Source organism: Leopardus geoffroyi, chromosome A1 (genome assembly GCF_018350155.1).
Source record: "Leopardus geoffroyi isolate Oge1 chromosome A1, O.geoffroyi_Oge1_pat1.0, whole genome shotgun sequence".
Taxonomy (NCBI): domain Eukaryota; kingdom Metazoa; phylum Chordata; class Mammalia; order Carnivora; family Felidae; genus Leopardus; species Leopardus geoffroyi.
The window spans coordinates 67,909,037-67,931,289 of record NC_059326.1 but is presented as its reverse complement, the minus strand read 5'-3'; the positions used below and the strand labels follow the sequence as shown (position 1 = coordinate 67,931,289).

General features: G+C 39.1%; 1 protein-coding gene across 1 annotated transcript in view; it reads right to left on the bottom strand.

The window, feature by feature from the left end:
* HS6ST3 (heparan sulfate 6-O-sulfotransferase 3) overlaps positions 1-22,253 on the bottom strand; it is a 665,274-nt gene that overhangs the window by 576,515 nt on the left and 66,506 nt on the right. The gene's annotated exons all lie outside the window — the stretch shown is intronic.

The following is a 22,253-nucleotide window of genomic DNA, read 5'->3' as shown; positions in this document are numbered from 1 at the left end:
AAGACAATAAAAAGAAAAGAAAAGAAAAAGATCAAAAGCAACAAAGACTAGAAAGGACCAGAGAACACCACCAGAAACTCCAACTCTACAAGAAACATACTGGCAATAAATTCATATCTTTCAGTACTTACTCTAAATGTCAATGGACTAAATGCTCCAATCAAAAGACATACGGTAACAGAATGGATAAGAAAACAAGATCCATCTCTATGCTGTTTACAAGAGATCCACTTTAGACCTAAAGACACCTTCAGATTAAAAGTAAGGGGGGGCGCCTGGGTGGTGCTGTCGGTTAAGCGTCCGACTTCAGCCAGGTCACGATCTCGCGGTCCGTGAGTTCGAGCCCCGCGTCAGGCTCTGGGCTGATGGCTCAGAGCCTGGAGCCTGTTTCCGATTCTGTGTCTCCCTCTCTCTCTGCCCCTCCCCCGTTCATGCTCTGTCTCTCTCTGTCCCAAAAATAAAAATAAAACGTTGAAAAAAAAAAATTAAAAAAAAAAAAAAAAAAAAAAAAAGTAAGGGGATGGAGGGGCGCCTGGGTGGCTCAGTCGGTTAAGCGTCCGACTTCGGCTCAGGTCATGATCTCGCGGTCCATGAGTTCAAGCCCCGCATCAGGCTCTGTGCTGACTGCTCGGAGCCTGGAGCCTGTTTCAGATTCTGTGTCTCCCTCTCTCTCTGACCCTCCCCCGTTCATGCTCTGTCTCTCTCTGTCTCAAAAATAAATAAACGTTAAAAAAAAATTTAAAAGTAAGGGGATGGAGAACCATTTATCACACTAATGGTCGACAAAAGAAACCCAGAGTAGCCATACTTATATCAGACAATCTAGACTTTAAAATAAAGACTGTAACAAGAGATGAAGAATGGCATTATATCATAATTAAGGGGTCTATCCACCAAGAAGACCTAACAATTGTAAACATTTATGCTCCACATGTGAAAGCACCCAAATATATAAATCAATTAACAACAAACACACAGAAACTCATAGATAATAATAATAATAGTAGGGGACTTCAACACCCCACTTACAACAATGGACAGATCATCTAAACAGAAAATTGACAAGGAAACAATGGCTTTGAATGTCACGCTGGACCAGACGGACTTAACAGATCTGTTCAAAACATTTCACCCATGGGGCGCCTGGGTGGCGCAGTCGGTTAAGCGTCCGACTTCAGCCAGGTCACGATCTCGCGGTCCGTGAGTTCGAGCCCCGCGTCGGGCTCTGGGCTGATGGCTCGGAGCCTGGAGCCTGTTTCCGATTCTGTGTCTCCCTCTCTCTCTGCCCCTCCCCCGTTCATGCTCTGTCTCTCTCTGTCCCAAAAATAAATAAACGTTGAAAAAAAAATTTTTAAAAAAACAAAAAAAAAACAAAAAACATTTCACCCTAAAGCAGTGGAATATACATTCTTTTCCAGTGCACATGGAACATTCTCCAGAATAGATCACATACTGGGACACAAATTAGCCCTCAACAAGTACAAAAAGATTGAGATTATACCATGCATATCAGACCACAATGCTATGAAACTCAAAATCGACCACAAGAAAATATTTGGAAAGGTAACAAGCACTTGGAGACTAAAGAAAATCCTAGTAAAGAATGATGGGCTAACCAAGAAATTAAATAGGAAATTAAAAAGTGCATGGAAGCCAATGAAAATGATAACACCACAGACCAAAACCTCTGGGACACAGCAAAGGCGGTCATAAGAAGACAGTATATAGCAATCCAGGCCTTCCTAAAAAAGAAAGAAAGTTCTCAGATATACAACCTAACCTGACACCTTAAAGAGCTGGAAAAAGAACAGCAAATAAAGCCCAAAACCAGCAGAAGACAGGAAATAATAAACATTGAGCAGAAATCCATGCTATCGAACCCAAAAAATAGTAGAACATATCAATGAAACTAGAAGCTGGTTCTTTGAAAGAATTAACAAAATTGATAAACCACTAGCCAGGTTAATCAAAAAGAAAAAGGAAAGGGCCCAAATAAGTAAAATCAAGAATGAAAGAGGAGAGATCATAACCAAAACAGCAGAAATAAAAACAATAATATGAGAATATTATGAGCAATTATATGCCAATAAAATGGGCAACCTGGAAGAAATAGACAAATTCCTAGAAACATATAAACTACCAAAACCGAAACATGAATAAATAGAAAATTTGAACATACCCATAACCGGTAAAGAAATCAAGTCAGTAATCAAAAATCTCCCAAAAAAACAAGATTCCAAGGCCAGATGGCTTTCCAAGGGAATTCTACCAAACATTTAAGGAAGAGTTAACACCTATTCTCTTGAAGCTGTTCCAAAAAATAGTAATGGAAGGAAAACTTCCAAACTCTTTATATGAAGCCAGCATTACCTTGATTCCAAAACCAAACACCCCACTAAAAAAGAAAACTATAGACCTTTTTCCCTGATGAACATGGATGCAAAAATCCTCAACAAAATATTAGCCAACCTGATCCAACAATATATTAAAAAAATTATTCACCACGACCAAGTGGGATTTATACCTGGGATGCAGGGATGGTTCAACATCCACAAAACAATCAATGTGATTCATCACATCAATAAAAGAAAGGACAAGAACCACATGATCCTCTCAATAGATGCAGAGAAAGCATTTGACAAAATACAGCATCATTTCTTAATAAAAATCCTTAAGAAAGTAAGGATAGAAGGAACGTACCTTGAGATCATAAAAGCCATATATGAAAGACCCAACTCTAATATCATCCTCAATGGGGAAAAACTGAGAGCTTTCCCCTAAGGTCAGGAATAAGATAGGGACGTCCACTCTCACCACTGTTATTAAACATAGTATTGAAGGTCTTAGGCTCAGCAATCAGACAACATGAAGAAATAAAAGGCATCCAAACTGGCCAGGAAGAGGTCAAACTTTCACTCTTCACAGATGACAAGATACTCTATATGGAAAACCCAAAAGATTCCACGAAAAAATGCTGGAACTCATCCACGAATTCAGCAAAGTTGCAGGATATAAAATCAATGCACAGAAATCAGTTGCATTCCTATACACCAACAATTAAGTGGCAGAAAGAGAAATCACGGAATCGATCTCATTTGCAATTGCACCAAAACCCATAAAATACCTAGGAATAAATCTAACCAAAGAGGTGAAAAATCTATACACTGAAAACTATACAAAACTTACGAAAGAAATTGAAGAAGCCACAAAAAATGGAAAAAGTTTCCATGCTCCTGGAGAGGAAGAACAAATATTGTTAACATGTCAATACTATCCAAAGAAATCCACATATTCCATGCAATCCCTTTCAAAATAACACTAGCATTTTTCACAGAGCTAGAACAAACAATCCTAAAATCTGTATGCAACCATAACATATGCCAAATAGCCAAAGCAATCTTGAAAAAGAAAACAAAAGCAGCAGGTATCACAATCCTGGACTTCAAGCTGTATTACAAAGCTGTAATCATCAAGACAGTATGATACTGGCACAAGAATAGACAGTCAAATCAATGGAACAGAATAGAGAACCCAGAAATGGACCCACAAACGTATGGCCAACTAATCTTTGACAAAGCAGGAAAGAATATCCAGTGGAATAAACACAGTCTGGGAAAACAGGACAGTGACATGCAGAAGAATGAACCTGGACCACTTTCTTACACCATACACAAAAATAAATTCAAAATGGATGAAAGACCTAAATGTAAGACAGGAAGCCATCAAAATCCTTGAGGAGAAAGCAGGCCAAAACCTCTTTGACCTTGGCTGCAGCAACTTCTTACTCAACATGTCTCCGGAGGCAATGGAAACAGAAGCAAAAAAGAACTATTGGGACCTCATCAAAATAAAAAGCTTCTGCACGGTGAAGGAAACAATCAGAAAAACTAAAAGGCAACGGACAGAATGGGAGAAGTTATTTGCAAACGACATATCAGATAAAGGGTTAATATCCAAAATCTATGAAGAATTTATCAAACTCAACACCCAAAAAACAAATAAGCCAGTGAAGAAATGGGCAAAAGACACGAATAGACACTTCTCCAAAGAAGACATCCAAACAGCCAACCAACACACGAAAAGATGCCCAACATCACTCATCATCAGGGAAATACAAATCAAAACCACAATGAGATACCACTTCACACCTCTCAGAATGGCTAACATTAACAGCTCAAGCAACAACAGATGTTGGTAAGGATGCGGAGAAAGAGGATCTCTTTTGGACTGCTGGTGGGAATGCAAACTGGTACAGCCACTCTGGAAAACAGTATGGAGGGTCCACGAAAAAATAAAAATAGAACTACCCTATGACCCAGCAATTCTACTACTAGGCATTTATCCAAAGGATACAGGTATGCTGTTTTGAAGGGGCACATGCACCCCAATGTTTACAGCAGCACTATCAACAATAGCCAAAGTAGGGAAAGAGCCCAAATGTCCATCAATGGATGAATGGATAAAGAAGATGTGGTGTATGTATGTATATATATATATATATATATATATATATATATATATATATACATACAATGGAGTATTATTTGGCAATCAAAAAGAATAAATCTTGCCATTTGCAACTACGTGGTTGAAACTAGAGGGTATTATGCTAAGTGAAATTAGTCAGAGAAAGACAAAAATCATATGATTTCACTCATATGAGGACTTTAAAAGACAAAAGAGATGAACATAAGGGAAGGGAAACAAAAATAATATAAAAACAGGGAAGGGGACAAAACATAAGAGACTTAAATATAGAGAATAAACAGAGGGTTACTGGAGGGGTTGTGGGAGGGAGGATGGGCTAAATGGGTAAGGGGCATTAAGGAATCTACTCCTGAGATCATTGTTGCACTATATGCTAACTTGGATGTAAAGTGAAAACAAAAATTAAATTTTAAAAAAGTTAAAAATGGAAAAAAATAATGGAGGAAGAACATTCCATGTAGAAGGAACTGCAAAAAAGGCTGGAAAGACATAGTTGGAAACCACTTAGGAGGGTACCACAGGAATCGAGGGGAGAGAGCATGGTGGTCTAGCCTTTGTGGCAGATGAAAAGCAGCATATTTTGAGAGTAAAATCACCTGTACTCGGGGACGGACTGGCTGTGTGAGTGAGAGAAAGGGTGGATACAATTCCCACATTTGAGTACCTGGGCGAGCATTTTGTAGGTGAGAAAAGGTGAGATTATCTAGTTGAGGGGAGAAAATATAAACATAATGAATGGCATGATAGAAGATTTTTTAAATTCTTTTTACATTGTAAAAACACATAACACATTTTTCCACCTTGACAATGTTTAAGGGTCATGGTTCAGTAGCATTAAATGCATTCACAATATTGTGCAACCATCACCACCACCCATCTCTAGAACTCTCTACACCTTGCAAAATTGAAACTCTGTCCCCGTTAAACAGTAACTTCCCAACCCCACCTCTTCCCAGCCCCTGGAGACCACCAATCTACTTTCTGTCTCTATAAATTTGACTGCTCTAGGAAGCTCATAGTAGTGGAATCCTACCACATCTATCCTTTTGTGTCTGGCTTATTTCACTGAGCACAATACCTCAAGATTCATCCATGTTGTAACATGTATTCGAATTCCCTTTAGAAGAGGATATGCTTACAATGTGGCCATGGAAAGACTAAGGGAACCTGAATCAAGGTCTATCTGGGCGTCAAACAGAACAGGGCAGAGAGGAGCTGTGCTCGGTGAAGCTTTCTCTTGCGTTATAACTGAGAGGATGGGGTTAGTATATAACTGTTAGGACTGGAGAGGAGAACTGACTAATACCCCCAGGTACCACTGCAATTTCCCCTAAGACACAGTAAGTAAAGTGGAGATCATCCAAAGACTTTTCCACTCTGAAGCATCCAGGTTTCTTGGGTCATTGACCTGGGGTGTGACCTCGGTAGAAATCCACATGTTTTTCTTTAGCCTCCCCCTCATCGAACATGAAGCCAGAGCTAGACAATAGCAAAGGTGAAGAAAAATCAACTTCTCTACAGGCTTTCCCCGACAAAGGCTTTAACATAGCACGCAGTAATTTCCAAGCTTATATTTTCGATTCAATCATTTTCCAAGAAAATGGAGGTTATCAAAATGATTGTTATTATCCACAACATTTGGTAACAGAAAAACAACAGGGTCTTGTCTCATGTTAGGCTCCACTGCTATCTAGCAGCAGCTCTCGAACAATCTCTATCACATCTTTAATCTTTAATTCACCCAGGAGGAGGCTACTGACAACAGCTACCCTCCACAAAATGGAAATTCTTAATTTCCAAATACTGGGTGAAGGAAGAAATTGCAGAAGACTTTGCAAAGGAAGCTAATAATTTAGGTTGGGAGTGATGGGCTGGCTATTTTCCTGCAATTCTATGCATTTGAATCCTAATCTCACAGAGGTCTGTAATTCAAAGGAGGACCTCCAGAGAGAAGAAGGTAAGACAATGACATTATTTTGCAACCAAGTGTTAGTACAAGGAATTGTGTTAAGGATTTTATTTGCTTACTCACAACAGGTATATTACGTTTCATGTTATCTCTGCTGCAGGTTCTAAGGAGTTCTATGCCTTCAAGCACAACAGGTACAGAACAAGAAGAAAAGCAAAGTAATGATACCAAGTCCTTTACAATCTGCAGCAGATAAAACAGCAAATGTAGTATAATTAAGCTAAAATAAAATCAATACTCCTCTTCATTAACATTCTACTTCACAAACTTAAGAATATTACCCATGAATATCTAATTGCAGTTTTCCCTCATGAAGTTCTATTTTGAAACCTCTGTCAAACTGAAATTGAGCTCCCTGATCACATTAGTGAACAGAATTATTTTAGGAATAAAGGATTCTTGTCTTAAATCATGAAGACATTGCCTTTATGTCCCGGCATACCTTCAGCAGCTTTTTCAATCGCTGTGCCCCAGAAGTCATAATGAATTGCGGGGTTCAATATCATTTTAGGAAAAGTCAAGGGTCGGCAATACAGCAAAGCCTCAGAAACACAAATTAATTGAATGAATCAATTTATGAAGAGTGCTATTTTGAAAATGTGCTATATGAGCAGCGTGGTCTAGTCTCAAGAGGTGTGGACCAACAGTCACAAATTCTAAGCTGGAGTTCTGACCCCTTCGCCAACTAGCTGTGGCATTACCTGAGTCCCTGAACGTCTTCCAAGTTGCGGTATCTCATCTAATAAAAGTTCTTCTCCTAACTCCTAGGCTTATGGAGCAGACAAAACAAAATAGGGTAGGTGTGAGTGCTTTTAAAACCAGAAATTACTCAACATATGAGGTATTATTAAGTAAAAATAACTGCTGGTTAAAAAAAATCATCAAGGAAAAGTCCTTTGATAGCCTGCAGCAAAAATAGATCAATTGAAACAAACCAGGACAGAGATGTGGATATAAACCCAGAAGATCTGTTTTAGTCTAGAGAAACTATTTTCAAGAAGTGCTGTTCAGAGATAATGGATTCTCTTCTAGGAAAGTCTTGGTGACAGACCACAAGAGCTCTGAAATGGAAGCGAGCTTCTCCATCGAGATCAGCCTTCCAGAACATAGCCTCTTGTGTAGCTTCAAGAGCGCAATTTCCAGCAAGAGGTTCTGAAAAGCAGACGGTAGGCAGTGCTGCTGCTAGAGGTCTGTGAAGATGCCAGAGGACAGCTAAATAACCTGGAAGCGTCTGGCTACTGAGCTCAAACAGGCAGAATAAATCTCATCTTTCCTGAGGAAAATATTTGGAGGGAAGTTTTTCCAGCCATTGCTAACTATAATAATTGCATTTGACATTTTAGGAGCACGATTCAATAACTAAAACATGTAAATGTAAATGACTTGCAGGAAGAAATATAAATGGGCATACATTCAAAGACCAACTGCTCCTCTTCTGAGAAAATGAGCTTCCAAAGTTTCTCACAGTTAGAAGTTAAAAAAAAAAAGTTCTGTAATACACCATGAATTCAGAGTAGAGGATTTTTTTTAATATAGTATCATATATTACAGAAAATAAAACCTCTAGATTCAATTGTGTTGACTAGTTTATGTAATAAAATAACAATGTACTTCTGTATTACATGCAAAGTATAATTTAACAACTGAATTTCAACCAGTGGCCACCATTCACTAACAATAAATGCATGTGATAATAGAACATTAATATTAGTATCTGAAGCAGACTATTATTTTTAAAAAATTAAGTATGTTACGGTAAATGAACTATTGATACATAGTGCCATACCAAATGTAGTCATACAATCTGGTTCCATATACCTGTTTATAAGCTATCCACAAAAGGAAGGGAGGGAGGGAGGGAGGGAGGGAGGGAGGAAGGAAGGGAGGGAGGGAGGGAGGGAGGAAGGAAGGAAGGAAGGAAGGAAGGAAGGAAGGAAGGAAGGAAGAAGGAAGGAAGGGAGGGAGGAAGAGAAAATCCAGCAAGGTTTCTATTTGATACTTTGATACAATTGTGATTAGTTCAAATCTCAGACTCACCACTTGCTAGCTATGAACAAATTATTCAATGTCTTTAAGCCTCAGAGTCTTAACCTGCAGTAAAATATCAAAAGAGAGATACTTGGCTCATTGAATTGTGAGTTCTAAACGAGTTACTCCATATAAAAGACTTGGCTTAGTACCAGGTACCTATAAGTACTCAATCATTCTTACTGTTTATACGTCAAGTGCCTCCGATACAGCAATTAATCTCCCGGTTTCAAGATTCTATTGATATCATTAAGAATAGTTGAAAAATTTTTTATGAATATTTATTAACCATTTTTTATGTCTATGCCTCCAGGAGGAACCCCTAAAATTTTATTAATAAAAGCAACTTTTTTATTTTCAAAAGAAACAACAAACACTATAATTGAGGTGGAAGAGTTCTAACAATAACGCTCAATATCAGAGAAGGGAGGCAGATGTAATTTTCACTCTCCTCCTGGTAGGAAGCTGACAAATATGGAGGAAGGCATCACACTGCCGGCTGAGAGAGGCATGGCGCTGTGTAAGGCATCTGGTCATCTGCTTTAAAGTCCCTCACTACTGCACACAAAGGGGGTGCATATAAATAAGGGTTTGGAAGGTGGGAAAGGAAAATACATAAGAAATGAATTCTGTTCCTAACCTAATGGCATGATAGACACATAACCATAATCTAAAACAGACGGTGGTGAGGATGATTTTAGAGATGCCAAGGAAAAGGTGATAATATTGAGAGAAACTGGATTGACCCTGTACATTGGCCCTAGGGACAGGAAGGGCCATGAGTGATCTCTGTATGACTCTTAACTCCATACATGCCGGGACCTTATTCATCTGGCTCACCGCAGTATCCCCAGCACCTAGGACAGAGCCTGGTGGGTGCAAGCACGGATAAATGTGTGTTGAATGAATGCCTGGGTAAATAATGATTTCAAGATCATAAGCACAAGGAGTGAAAAGACAGCATTACCAGGAATTTCGATAGGAAAAGCCAGATGCTAAATAAAGATGATGCTAGTATGCAGCAGGGAGAATGAGAAAGATAAAGAGTTTGGTTAGTGATGCATGAGTGTGCTGGTGTTTTGCAAAATACAGAGTTAACAATAGCCTTCAACAGTGCAGTCCTGGTAGAGTGGATAAGGAGCCCAGTTTAAATGGCATTTAGACTATTACAGATATAGTCTGGATCTCTTATTTTAAAGACACTTTGCCCAGGACTCAGTTACATTCAATTCTCATTTTTCTGTCCACTAATATCTTATTTTACTACTTAATCGAGTTTGTCATTTCCCAATATGTAAATTTCACTGTTCAAACCTGTCTCTTGACTTAACTACGTAAAAATCTGACAGTTTCTGCACTATTTTATTTTATTAATCCATTAACTTCATCTACTGAAAGACTTCTTTATTTCCTTAGTGTGAGCCCAGTCTCTCCATTTATTAGTATTTGGCCTAAAGCCGATATACTTTGGCTTTTAAAATAGTCCTCTATACAAAATCTGGTCGGTAGCTATTAGAAATCTAAATAAAAGACCCAGCTCTACTTTTAACTTCATCAGACATGTCCTTCCTTCATGAGGCAATAGCATCTTTTCCCAGAGGACAGTTCCAACCTTCCACATTGTCTACTCCCACCTGTAAAGAAGTATTCCTGGTCTACAAAAGAGCAAGGACAAAGCCGGTTCCCAGGTGTCTGATATAAATGATGCTTGGAACAGATAGATTTACTCCAAACTAAGAGATCTCACATAGAATGTGTCCCCAGTGGGCTATATAATGGCAATCGGGCTAATTTACTCAGAGACTTATTTTTGGAACACTCCTTACCCTCATAGATAGAGACTGATAGCCAGGGCATTTACCCTAAAATAAAACCTAAGATCTGCTCTGCTAAGAATTTACCAAGCCAGATATAATTCTGGAGCAGGGGTGAGTACTCCCAAAGTGGAGTCCTCCTTCTATTTGCATGTGAACAAGCAGTACATATCTTGCACAGCCCCAAGTGAAGTCTGCCGGTTAAAGCTCCCCCACCTAATTACATGGAACTCAAAGGCATCCCTCCTCACAGGGAAGAGGTCTTACAGCTAAAAAATCCCTCTGAGTCACCAAAGAAACCTATGCTGGCTACCTATTTTTAACCCAAACTGGTTTTTTTATTCTTTATTCTTTTATACTTTTATTTATGGAAAATTCCAAATGTATACAAAAGTAGACACCCCCAACACCCACCTTCAAAAGTATTAATTCATGGCCAGTCTTGACCTTTACATACCCTAACTTACTTCACCAACCCACAAAATTCTTTCGAAATTCCCAGACGTTATACCATTCCACCATTAAATTAGGTATGTTTCTCTAGAAGACAAAGATTCCCCTTCCAAACCATAACCAAAATAACTAAGTCACAGCTCCCCAAAGTCAACAATTCCTTCACACCATCATTCAGTGTTCATCTACTTGATTTGTCCTACAAACAATCTTTAAAAACTACAATTTGCTTATTTGAATCAGTACCAAAACAAGGAAATACATTATGATTGGTTGGTAAGTTTCTTGATTTCTTATAGTCTATAGATTTTCTTTCTGTCTCTTTTTTTCTTCCCTGACATTTAATTTGTTGAAGAAATCACATTGTCTGTTCAGTAGAGTGTCTCAAAGTCTAGACTTTACTGACTGCTTCTCCATAGCATCACCTAATATATTCCTCTACCAGCCACATTTCTTACACATTGATAGATTTATGGAAAGCTTGGTCTGATACTGGTTCAGTTCAGAGGGTGGGGGGCAAGACCATTTCAAATATAGTGTGTATACATCCATCAGGAGGGAAATAATGTCTGTTTGTGTCTTCTTCTGCAAAGTATTGATAACCACTGCCTGAATCAAATAATTCATTAGGGTTGCATAAAGATGACATTCTCATTCAATCATACCTTCCTCATTTATTATCTGGAATACTCCTATAAAGATAAGCTTCTTTGGGGTGCCTGGGTGGCTCAGTTGGTTAAGTGTCTGACTTTGGCTCAGGTCATGATCTCACGGTTTGTGGGTTCGAGCCCCGTGTCAGGCTTTGTGCTGTCAGTTCAGAGCCTGGAGCTTGCTTTGGATTCTGTGTGTCCCTCTGTCTCTGCCCTTCCCCCGCTCACACTCTGTCTCTCAAAAAATGAATAAATGTTAAAAAAATGTTTTTTTAATATAAGCTTCTTCTCATCAAATATTTGGTTATCCTTGGGTACTGTTTATATAAGAAAGGCAAGATAAATGCTAATTTTTCCCTTTATTCACCAGCCTTTTTTTAAAAATTGAGTTTTGTACCTTACAAAAGTTATCCTTGAATTTTGGAGTCGTTTTGGGGGGAGAGTTGTTTGTTTTATTATGAATCCATAGATTTAAACATATTTGATATGTTGAAATTCATTGCAGTTACTCTTTTTGATGATGTGTAAACTTTCCCAGCTTTCTCCAGAAGGAGCCAATATGAATTGGCTCCTCACTTCTTTCAACATGACCCTAGCAGGGCAGTTTCCTTTCTAGAATGACAAAATATTGTGGGTTCATTTTGTATATTTCTTACCCCTGACCAGGTATCAGCCATTTCTTCAAGAAGTTCTTTCATTTTAGCTTAAGATGGTATTTAGAAACAACAACCTACGTGCTGGGGGTGTCCATTGCTGAGTTGATCATTCTTTCTGCAGTTTTTTGGTGGAGAAAGCTAACACGACTTAATCTCATTGATCTTCTATATCTTAACATCCATCCTCCCTGCCCAAAACCCCAGTCCTCAATAGCACCAACATAATTACTAGTTTTCTTTACTGTGCAATACACAGTCTGATTTCAAGACTATCATCAACGATATAATTGCTAAAAACAATTTTAAGTGTTTTGCAATTATTTTCATCCTTGGGGGCACATCCTTCCAAGAATATACAGATCACTGTGTTTTAAATCACTTGGGATGGCTCATCCCTGTGTGGTTACATTGCCAAATGAATATACAATCAGATTCATCTATTTCATTTTACTACTGGTTTGAGAGGATTATCCTTTAAAATTCAACTTTGTATTATAATTAGGTAAAATAAGTGCATGGTTCCAAAGGAAAATTGACAAAATAGCATAATTCTATTCCCTCCCTCTTCAAAAGCTAACTTTTTTAAATTTCATGGTTTACCCTTCTGTCTTAAAATATAAGTGCATGTGTATAGATTTATATTTAGATTTTCCCTTTCTCAGTAAATAGTATCACACTACACACACTTTTCTCCACCTTACCTTTTGTTCTACGTACCAATATATCCCAACAATGACTCCTCAGATAGATAGATAGATAGATAGATAGATCAAACTACATCTTCCTGATCTTTTTTTTTTACACAATCATAGTACTCCATTCTGAACACGTTCCATAGATCATTCAACCAGTCCCCAATTGATGGATATTTCAGTTATTTCCAATCTTTTACTACTACAAATAGTGCTATAAAGAGTAGCCTTGGTCATGCATATTTCCATACTTTTGTCACTTCCTGTAAGTGGGAAACCCGTCATTTTAAAATGTAAACAGAGAAATAAATATCATCAAACATTTTGAAAATAAAAAACAAAATGCAAGATGACCAAGAGGCATGAAGATTAGAAACTGACTCCAGGGGCGCCTGGGTGGCGCAGTCGGTTAAGCGTCCGACTTCAGCCAGGTCACGATCTCGCGGTCCGGGAGTTCGAGCCCCGCGTCAGGCTCTGGGCTGATGGCTCAGAGCCTGGAGCCTGTTTCCGATTCTGTGTCTCCCTCTCTCTCTGCCCCTCCCCCGTTCATGCTCTGTCTCTCTCTGTCCCAAAAATAAATAAACGTTGAAAAAAAAAAAAAATTTTAAAAAAAAAAGAAACTGACTCCAGAGAAAGTGAAAATAATTTAAGAACCTAATTAGTATCCTCAGAGAGAATCAAGAGGATACTGCGGTCACAAAATAAGAACAAACTGCTTTTAAAATGTGAGATGAGAGAACAAGAATGAAATACTACCTGAAGGATGCGTGAAGTAAACCACTCTTTCATGATTGGTATTCAACAAATACTTTCTAATGTTGATTAATTAGGGGATAAAGATGTAACCTCTGTGTGTGTGTGTGTGTGTGTGTGTGTGTGTGTGTGTGTGTGTGTGTCTATCTATATAGCTCTATGTCATATACAGAAAAATATAGAAGTGATTGCCTCTGGGGAGTGGTACTGGAGATGGGAAACCATTTTCATCTTATGTCATATGGCATACCTAGAATTTTTTCACAATATTTTAATTAAGCATAAAATATGAGAATGAATAAATAAATGTGAGCTGGCATTGATATGCTTTTATTTGCAACATGTTTCTCAGAGCACTGAGGAACTGAAGACTATTCTTACCTGCTGAAAACCTTCCAAAAGTAATGTTAACAGGTGACAATTTACTCTGATGTCCAAAACACAGTGTGACAAGCATGATTTACTTCTAACTAACACATTTCCCTTAGAGCTTGCTGAGCCTCCTTCTTCTGTCCATCACTCTCTTGCTCTCTTTTCCATTTAACTGGTCATAATAATAATAATTAAAGTCCATTACTATCCCTTATATGTTGTCTTTCTTATATGATGCTTTTTCTGTTCATAAAATTCAGGTGAATAGAATATTTTACTTTTCTTTCACAGAAAGTGAAATTAACTTGTTTAATTTGAAATGCAATTCCCAATTAATTTTCTCTCACTAGCTAACAATTAACAAGAAAAAAATCTCTTTCTTAAACTAAATAAATATTATTGTCCTCCAAACACCATTTTTATCCCAACCTGAGAATTTTCCTCTTCTAAGACAAGTCTTGTTCATCCTCAAAAAAGAACCATTTTGTTCTATCACACTGGACAATGTGTGTGTGTGTACTCAATAATTCCACTCTTATGATAATAGATATTATCTCCTTGATAAGTATGTAAATGAGACTCATCTTTCTGTAGTTCTCAAGTTCTTTATAGATGGGAGTTAATGTTAGAACATTTCAGCTACTCGGACACAATGATGTTATCAACTCACACGCTTTGACAAACTTGTTAATAACTTTATCTTTGAATTAATTCAAGACCCCTGGTTGCACTGCATTAATTCTTTGATTAGAGTGATTTGAATTCCACCAAGGTTTTTAAACTGTGCTACGGTGGACAAGTCACTTAATCTCGGTGCGACTCAGTTTCTACCTTCACAGAACGGAGATAATACCATGCATTTCAGAGTTATATCCTGACCATCCTATCTAAAATGACATCTCCACTGTGTCTCCCTCTCTCTCTACCCCTCCCCTGCTCGTGCTGTCTCTCTCTCTCTCTCTCTCTCTCTCAAGAATAAACATTAAAAAAAAATTTTAATGACATCTTCATTCTTCTCTTTCCCTTTTATCTTATTTATTTTTCTTAATTGTAGCACTTCTTTCTATTTGCTATCACTCTATTATATCTATTTGTGTTTACTGTCTCCCATTCTAGACTGCAAGTTATTTGAGGCTAGATCTCCCCCTGTTTTTTTCACATCTATACTCTGCAGCCCTTACAACAATGCTTAGCGCATTGCGCCTGCTCAGTAAATGTTCCTCAAAAGGTTGAATATAGAGCATTGCTGAAAGATTAAAGTAAGATAAATATAGAGCATTGCTGAAAGATTAAAGTAAGATAATGTACACAAAATGCTTGGTGCTTTGGAAGAAAGTAAGCTCCTAATGAAAGGTAAATATTAACATTTTCCTATGTTTATTATGTCAATACTTCCTATTTTTTGCCTAATATTAAAAAGACAAGGGGAGCAATATCTCAAGAGACAAAGACAAAGAATTTGTTGGTTTCTTCTGCTCTCATAAGATCTTCTCTAACAATTGGAAGCAAGATGATTTATCTGAGCCATTTGTGGACAGAACTCTACAGGGACCATTTTAAGGAAGTTTAAGTAACACTTATAATAGTGATTGTAAATAATAATTTATAAACACAGATAAAAATGTTACTATGTTCCTAATAAAAAACAATAACTAATGCTTGTTATAAAATCAAAGTATAATATAATGCTGAAGGCAATTAGGTAAAAGGAAACTGGTAAATGAACTCTATGCTAAATGGATCTGTTGGTGAAACAAAGGGCCACATGGTGGTTCTCAAACTATACACTCCAGGGCACTACAGTGAACCCACAGGCCACCACAAGGTAGTTTTAATTTGGGAGGAAAACCAGCACCATGTGACAGACACATGAGTAACTGCATGAGTTACTAGTCAAGGTAGTTCACAGTTTCAACATGAGACTGCATTATGTACTTTGATGATGTCATATCTTTGCAAAGGTGAGTTTGGGGCAGTTGATGTGATAAAACACACGAATCACATGGATATCACCATGGAACAGAAAATGAGGGTGATAACAGCCAATCAGATCTCAGGGCTTGTGAAGTGGCACAGTGCTCAATATGTACACACATCCCATTTTTAAGAATTAAATTAAAATATTTTTTCTTTCAACATATGTGTATTAATTTTTTTAACAGTTACAATAGTTTGGACATAAATATTCATTAAATTGTCTGAACCTAACCACTTAAGCAGAATCATTAAGTTTATTTGTTTGGTTTATGCCTAGGAGCCCCAGGGGAAAAAAGTTACTGAAAACTAAGGGCTTCACGAATCAATGAGGTTTGGAAATCTCTGCTGTAGAAGCTAGAGACAAACCACATCAGCACGTGTAGCCCAGAAAACAAATTTCATAATTTGCCAAGACATCCTAATATACTGCGAGATGTCTTGGAAGCCCACTGAGAGAACATCATAAAAAAAAAAAAAAAAAACAGACATTCAAGCAACCAGGGAGGCCTGAGCAAGCTTCTTGGATGCAGAATCAGAGTGTGAAATTCGGCTCTTGAAGAGTGTTCCATCCCCGTGACCTGTGACCCATCACAACAACGCCTACAGCCTAGGGGGTGCTTCCCTGTGGCCAAAGAGGGAAGGAAAGGCATTTTGAACACACCAGGCCAGCTCTGAACTGTGAAGCTACCAGAGCAGGGCAGACACAAGAGGCAGGAGATGGGAAGGGGTAAACAGAGGAGGGCCAAGGAAGGAGGCTGGTATGAAAGCTGGAATTTAGCATTTCATGTCAACCACCTTCTGTAAGGTTTCATCTTAATAAATATATTGGCTTTTTTTTAAGTTTATTTATTTTGAGAGAGAGTGTACAAAAGGGGAGGGGCAGAGAGAGGGAGAGGGAGAGAATACCAAGCAGGCTCAATGCTGTCAGCACAGAGCCTGATGCAGAGCTCAAACTCATGAACCATGAGATCATGACCTGAGTTGAAATCAAGATGCTTAACTGACCAAGTGACCCAGGTGCCCCAGTATTGGCTTTTTAACTAGATATCTGAGCATTTCCTGTCATAAACTGATCCTAAAACTATGTGATTTCGTGGTCTTAACCAAAAATCTAAGGTTTATATTTCTTCATTAAAAGATACTCATCTAGTACTACGTGGCAATGAGAAAGAATGAAATATGGCCCTTTGCAGCAACATGGATGGAACTGGAGAGTGTGATGCTAAGTGAAATAAGCCATACAGAGAAAGACAGATACCATATGGTTTCACTCTTATGTGGATCCTGAGAAACTTAACAGAAACCCATGGGGGAGGGGAAGAAAAAAAAAAAGAGGTTAGAGTGGGAGAGAGCCAAAGCATAAGAGACTCTTAAAAACTGAGAACAAACTGAGGGTTGATGGAGGGTGGGAGGGAGGGGAGGATGGGTGATGGGTATTGAGGAGGGCACCTTTTGGGATGAGCACTGGGTGTTGTATGGAAACCAATTTGACAATAAACTTCATATATTGAAAAAAATAAAAATTAAAAAAAAAGATACTCATCTAATCTATATGTAGGTGTACTGGACATCTCAGCCTGGCCTGAGAGTAAATCTTTCCAATCTTTTTCTGTTCTTTAATGATTTTAATACAGTCTCATGGGACCATGTCTGTGTGCATGCACACACATAGCAAATAAGCTCCTTATTTAATCTACCCTTCCTATTTTCCGATTCTACCCATTTCCCTCCACCTACTTTCTGTGCTATGCCAAGGCCTCACTTGCTGTCAATCATCTTGCGTTCTTTTAAGTTCCCAAAATCCAGAAGCATTTTTACCACTTCCATGTTTATCAGTTACACAGGGAAGTGGGTTCACTGCCTCCTCATCCCCATTTCCCTCCTGCACAGCACTGAGTTCCCCTTGACAGTCCCAGGGAGGCCTTTATCAATCTGTGTCTCCAGTTTTTCCTTACTCATTGGCTTTTCTCCAGTTTGCTCGCCTTAAAAAAAAAAAAAATCCCACCATTTTTAAGCTTCAGGGGATCTGCCGACATAAGGAAACTCCTTGGCTGCATCTTTGCTCCAGCAGGAGAAGCTCACTAACAGGATCACATGAAATGGCTTATTTTTAGGAGAGAGGAAGTAAATGTAAGTAGGCTGAACTGCGCCCATATCAAGTTGCTCTTCTCCACTGAAAGTTTTCTCTTCTGTTGCAGGCAGCAAGCCAAATTCAAATTCTAGTATCTCCATTGATTAACTGTGTCTCCTTAAGAAGGGCACTAAAACTTCCTGATTCCCAGTATCCTCATCTGTAAGATGACGACAACGATACCTTCTTCACCTGATGGTGAAGACGGACTATCAGTGATGGACAGACAGACACAGCACACAGGAAGTCTCATTATTCCCTTTTTCTTTCTTGTGTTCCTTACCCTCGACATTAGTTTACTGCTAAGCAATTAAACACACAAGTTATCAGTATGAATGTGATGGTCCTGAAACACTACAAGTGGAAACTCTAAAGTACAAATCAGGTAGTTTTGCTTTTATCATGAGCAAGATCTAATTCTTCCTCACAGCCATGATTCCATTCTTCGGCAGTACTATAGGCAACCACGTTAACTAGGCAGGCTAGCAGAAATATGCTAAGTAAGCCAAACAGCTTATTCAGACAGACACCCTTGCTTCTGAGCCCTCCCCTCCTCACATTGTGTCTGCACACATTTTGAGAGCTCGCTGTTGGGATGAGATGCACAGAGAGCATGTGTGGTATTAAAAACACTTCTGCTAGAGCTTGGAGGTGGCATGATGGATTACATACTCACTCAAGGTTCCTTTCCACTCTGTGATTCCATAACTCTCCCAAGACAACTTCTAAAATTCCAACACTACCAAACAATTTTCCTACAGCAGTGTTATTTAAATACGGGACTTTGATTTAACTGGAAAAAGTGGGACCGTCCTCAGTCTAAACCAGAAAGAGAGAAAAAAACACCACTTTGGAAATCAGGAACTTAGAATTGAAATCCCTACTTCTCAGATCTTCAGTCACCAGATCTGAAAAATGTGGGCTGAGCTCAGCAAACTTGTATGTTTCATTTCAACCATGAAATTCTGATTCCAGGATAAGGTTGCTGCCTATCACAGTACCCAGTTCGGCACAGGGTCATAAATAAACATGGGAGAGCCGCTCCCTCTTCAGAAGTGTCCTGTGACCCTTGCCACTTTCAGCACTGGTTATCCCTGAGAAAAGGTGGGGGTAGAGAACAATAACTAAAGAAAAAAATAACAGCTGTGGATCAGGATCATTAGGTTCTCTCTGCTCTCTATTTCAAACTAGTAACTTCAAATAACTGCTCAAGGACGTGCCTTTGTGCACCAGAAACATTCAGAAAAGGACTCACATATGTCTTAAAGATAATGGTTCTCCATATCAATGATGCTATTCTCTCTGGGGGCTCAGAAATTAGCCAAACTCCTGGCTGCCACAGCCATCTTTCCCCCCTAGACAGCACATACATTTTCTCTTCACATGCCCCACAGAGTGCTTAATTAGCACCATCATGGGCCCAAAATAAATAGGAGACTAGTCCTCAACTGTCTAAAGGCCCAGATTATTTTAATATTCCAAGAGTTACCAAGGCAACCAGAGTTTAAGAAACACAATATTACTGCCAATAAAGCCTTCTGATTTGTTCGATTTTTTAAGACAGTTACTCTTTAAACCGAAAAAAAAAATGGTGTTAAGTTTTAACAACACTTGGAAAATTTTTCAATATTAACTTCCAGCTTTATAATCTAAATAAGCCCACACCAATAAAATCTTAATCATCATCAAGCACTTCACACTTACACACACACAGGCACACGCGTGCACAGTATATTTATATATCAGAGATACCACGTCGTCAGGCATATATATGTATATATATAAAGAGGCCCAAAGAGGATTTTCGTGAAAATGTTAATAATTTCTATAAAAATCCTCACGTACTCACATGCATGACACTTGCATATAACATTTCAATTAATTACCTATTCCTGAAACACTTGGGTACTTGCACAATTCAGCAGAATTAACGCAGCATTAGTATGAGGACATGGTAAAGATTGTCTAATAAACCCTTCCTCAGGATGTTTCATGTTTGCAAAGCACTGAGGCTCAGTAAATGACCCAGCAGCCTGGCCGAATGCCCCAATCTGTTCTGTACAACATCAGGCCCCTTCTGGCCCTGTTTGATTTAGGCCAGGGGAGTCATATGCAAGATCCTTGGGCTATAAGGAAAGATAGAGCGAGAGCACATGGCACTCTGCAGCCCCCAGAAGCCAATTCAAAAATAGACTTCCTCCTGTCCTTCCTCCTGAACAAACACTGGAACTCTGATAGGCTGCGGCTAAATAACTCTGGCAGAGGAGAAAGCAGAAGAGTTAAAGATGTCCCTCTTCCTAATAATAGCTACCATATTAATGTGCCAGCTCTGAGCACTCTACAGACATTATCTGATACGTTCCCCAAAACTCCTCGCAAAAGATGCATGAAAACTCCATTTATGTGATGGGAACCTGGAGCTCAGAGAGATAAGGGGCATGCATGGTCCTGAACCCTAGTTTTTCTAACTGGCCCCATGCTGCTCCTTTGAAGGAACTAGGTTATGAAATCTCTACTATGTTAACAGAGATTTTCATATTCCTAATAGACATGTGGGGTTTTGAGAAACTCGCCCATCCACTCACCCCATCTTGCTGCTAGGAACTTAGAGGAGGGAGAGTTTTCTCCATGTGATGTTGACTAACCACTCAGAGCCCTGCAAAGCAAGCTGAGTGATGAGAGTGGGAGTTGGGTAGTCACAGCATCAACGGCCATCAAAGTGTCCCACAGAGAAGACAGGAGCGAGGTGGCTAAACAATTACTACAACTCTCTCCACAACCACTCCATCCTCCAGGCAGTGGACATTAGTGGCACGTTTTTTCTTTGTTTTGTCTTGTTCTGATTTGTCTATGCAACCTTCTCTTCAGATGAATGGGTAAAATGATAATTCTAGCTTTGTTCAGTCTTGCTGGGACTCATGACTCCACTTCTTTTTACCAATGCCAAAGTTGGAGCTCATTCACTGCCGACTACCCAGGAGCCAGGGCACAGGTGTGTAAGAGAGATAATGTCCTCCTCACGATCCAAGGTGTGTGGTCTTGGCTCTACCAATCAGACAGTCCAGCCCAGACTCTGACTGGAGCAAAACTGAAGGAGTGACCAGCCTTTATTCACAGCAACTGAAGAAGTGCCTGGTGGCAGCCACAGTTTTGTCCAGCAGTGACGAAGTTCTGACGAGACTGTCCCTGCCAATGATGAGAGACTGTCTTCTCAGCACCTGTGGGGTATGGTTTTCAAATCTGGTTCTTCAGCTTCCATGTTTTGTCCCCATCCCCAATAGTTTGATAGTCTTCAAAATGGCATTTTTCCACTTAAGGCAGCCAGCATCGGTTTCTGTTGCTAGCATCAAGCAAATCACACACACACACACACACACACACACACACACACACACACACCTCTCTACCCTGTCACAGACTGTATTATTGTTCTTAAATATTGACCAAGATGGCCTTAAAATTCCCCTCAACTGGACCATACTTTACACAGATTTCTTCCTGACTCTAGGCCCCTGCCATATCTTAGAAGCATTTACATTATAAAACTTGAACTATAAATTCTTTCTCTGCCCTTTTGAGATGTAAACCTTTTTAAAATTCTCTTGCTGGTTTTGCAACCCAGGAAGGGTTTCTCAAGGTTCCGGCAGCCAACTCTCTGAAATGTCAACTTCAAGGAAGAGAAGCCCTCTCTAGAGAAGGCTTCTTTTCCTCGGTAGAGAGTAGAAGCCTAACTTTGGTGGGTCCCTTACTCCAAATTTTAAAACTACCTCCTGTCATGAAGATACAAGAAAATTGACTTTTCCTTTTGGTAAGGCCAAAGAACAAACAGAGATGGCCGATGACTACCCTACCCTCCACTCCAGCTCTTAAAACCTCCCCTTCCCTTTGTTCAGCAGAGTTGAATGCAGATTCTGTTGAGGTCTCTCTCATCTAATGCAGTGTCCTTGAATAAAGTCTTCCCTGCCTCTTTAACTTTGTCCAGTATAATTTTGCTTTGACAATACTCATTACTCCTCCCTAAGAGAGAACCAGATTCCTCACATACACCCCCTGATACCAGGTTTGGCCCATGAACTTGCTCTGGTCAATGAAAAGTAAACTGAAGAGATATGCCACTTCCAGGCCAACGCTGCGTGTGATCTAGTCTGTAGTCTGCCTGGTTTCCTCTTGCCTAGACTACCTGAATTCTCGAGTGAAATGAGAATTGACCCGAGTCAATCACAGTTGACTCATTGTGTGCACATGTGCCATGAGCAAGAAATACATTTTG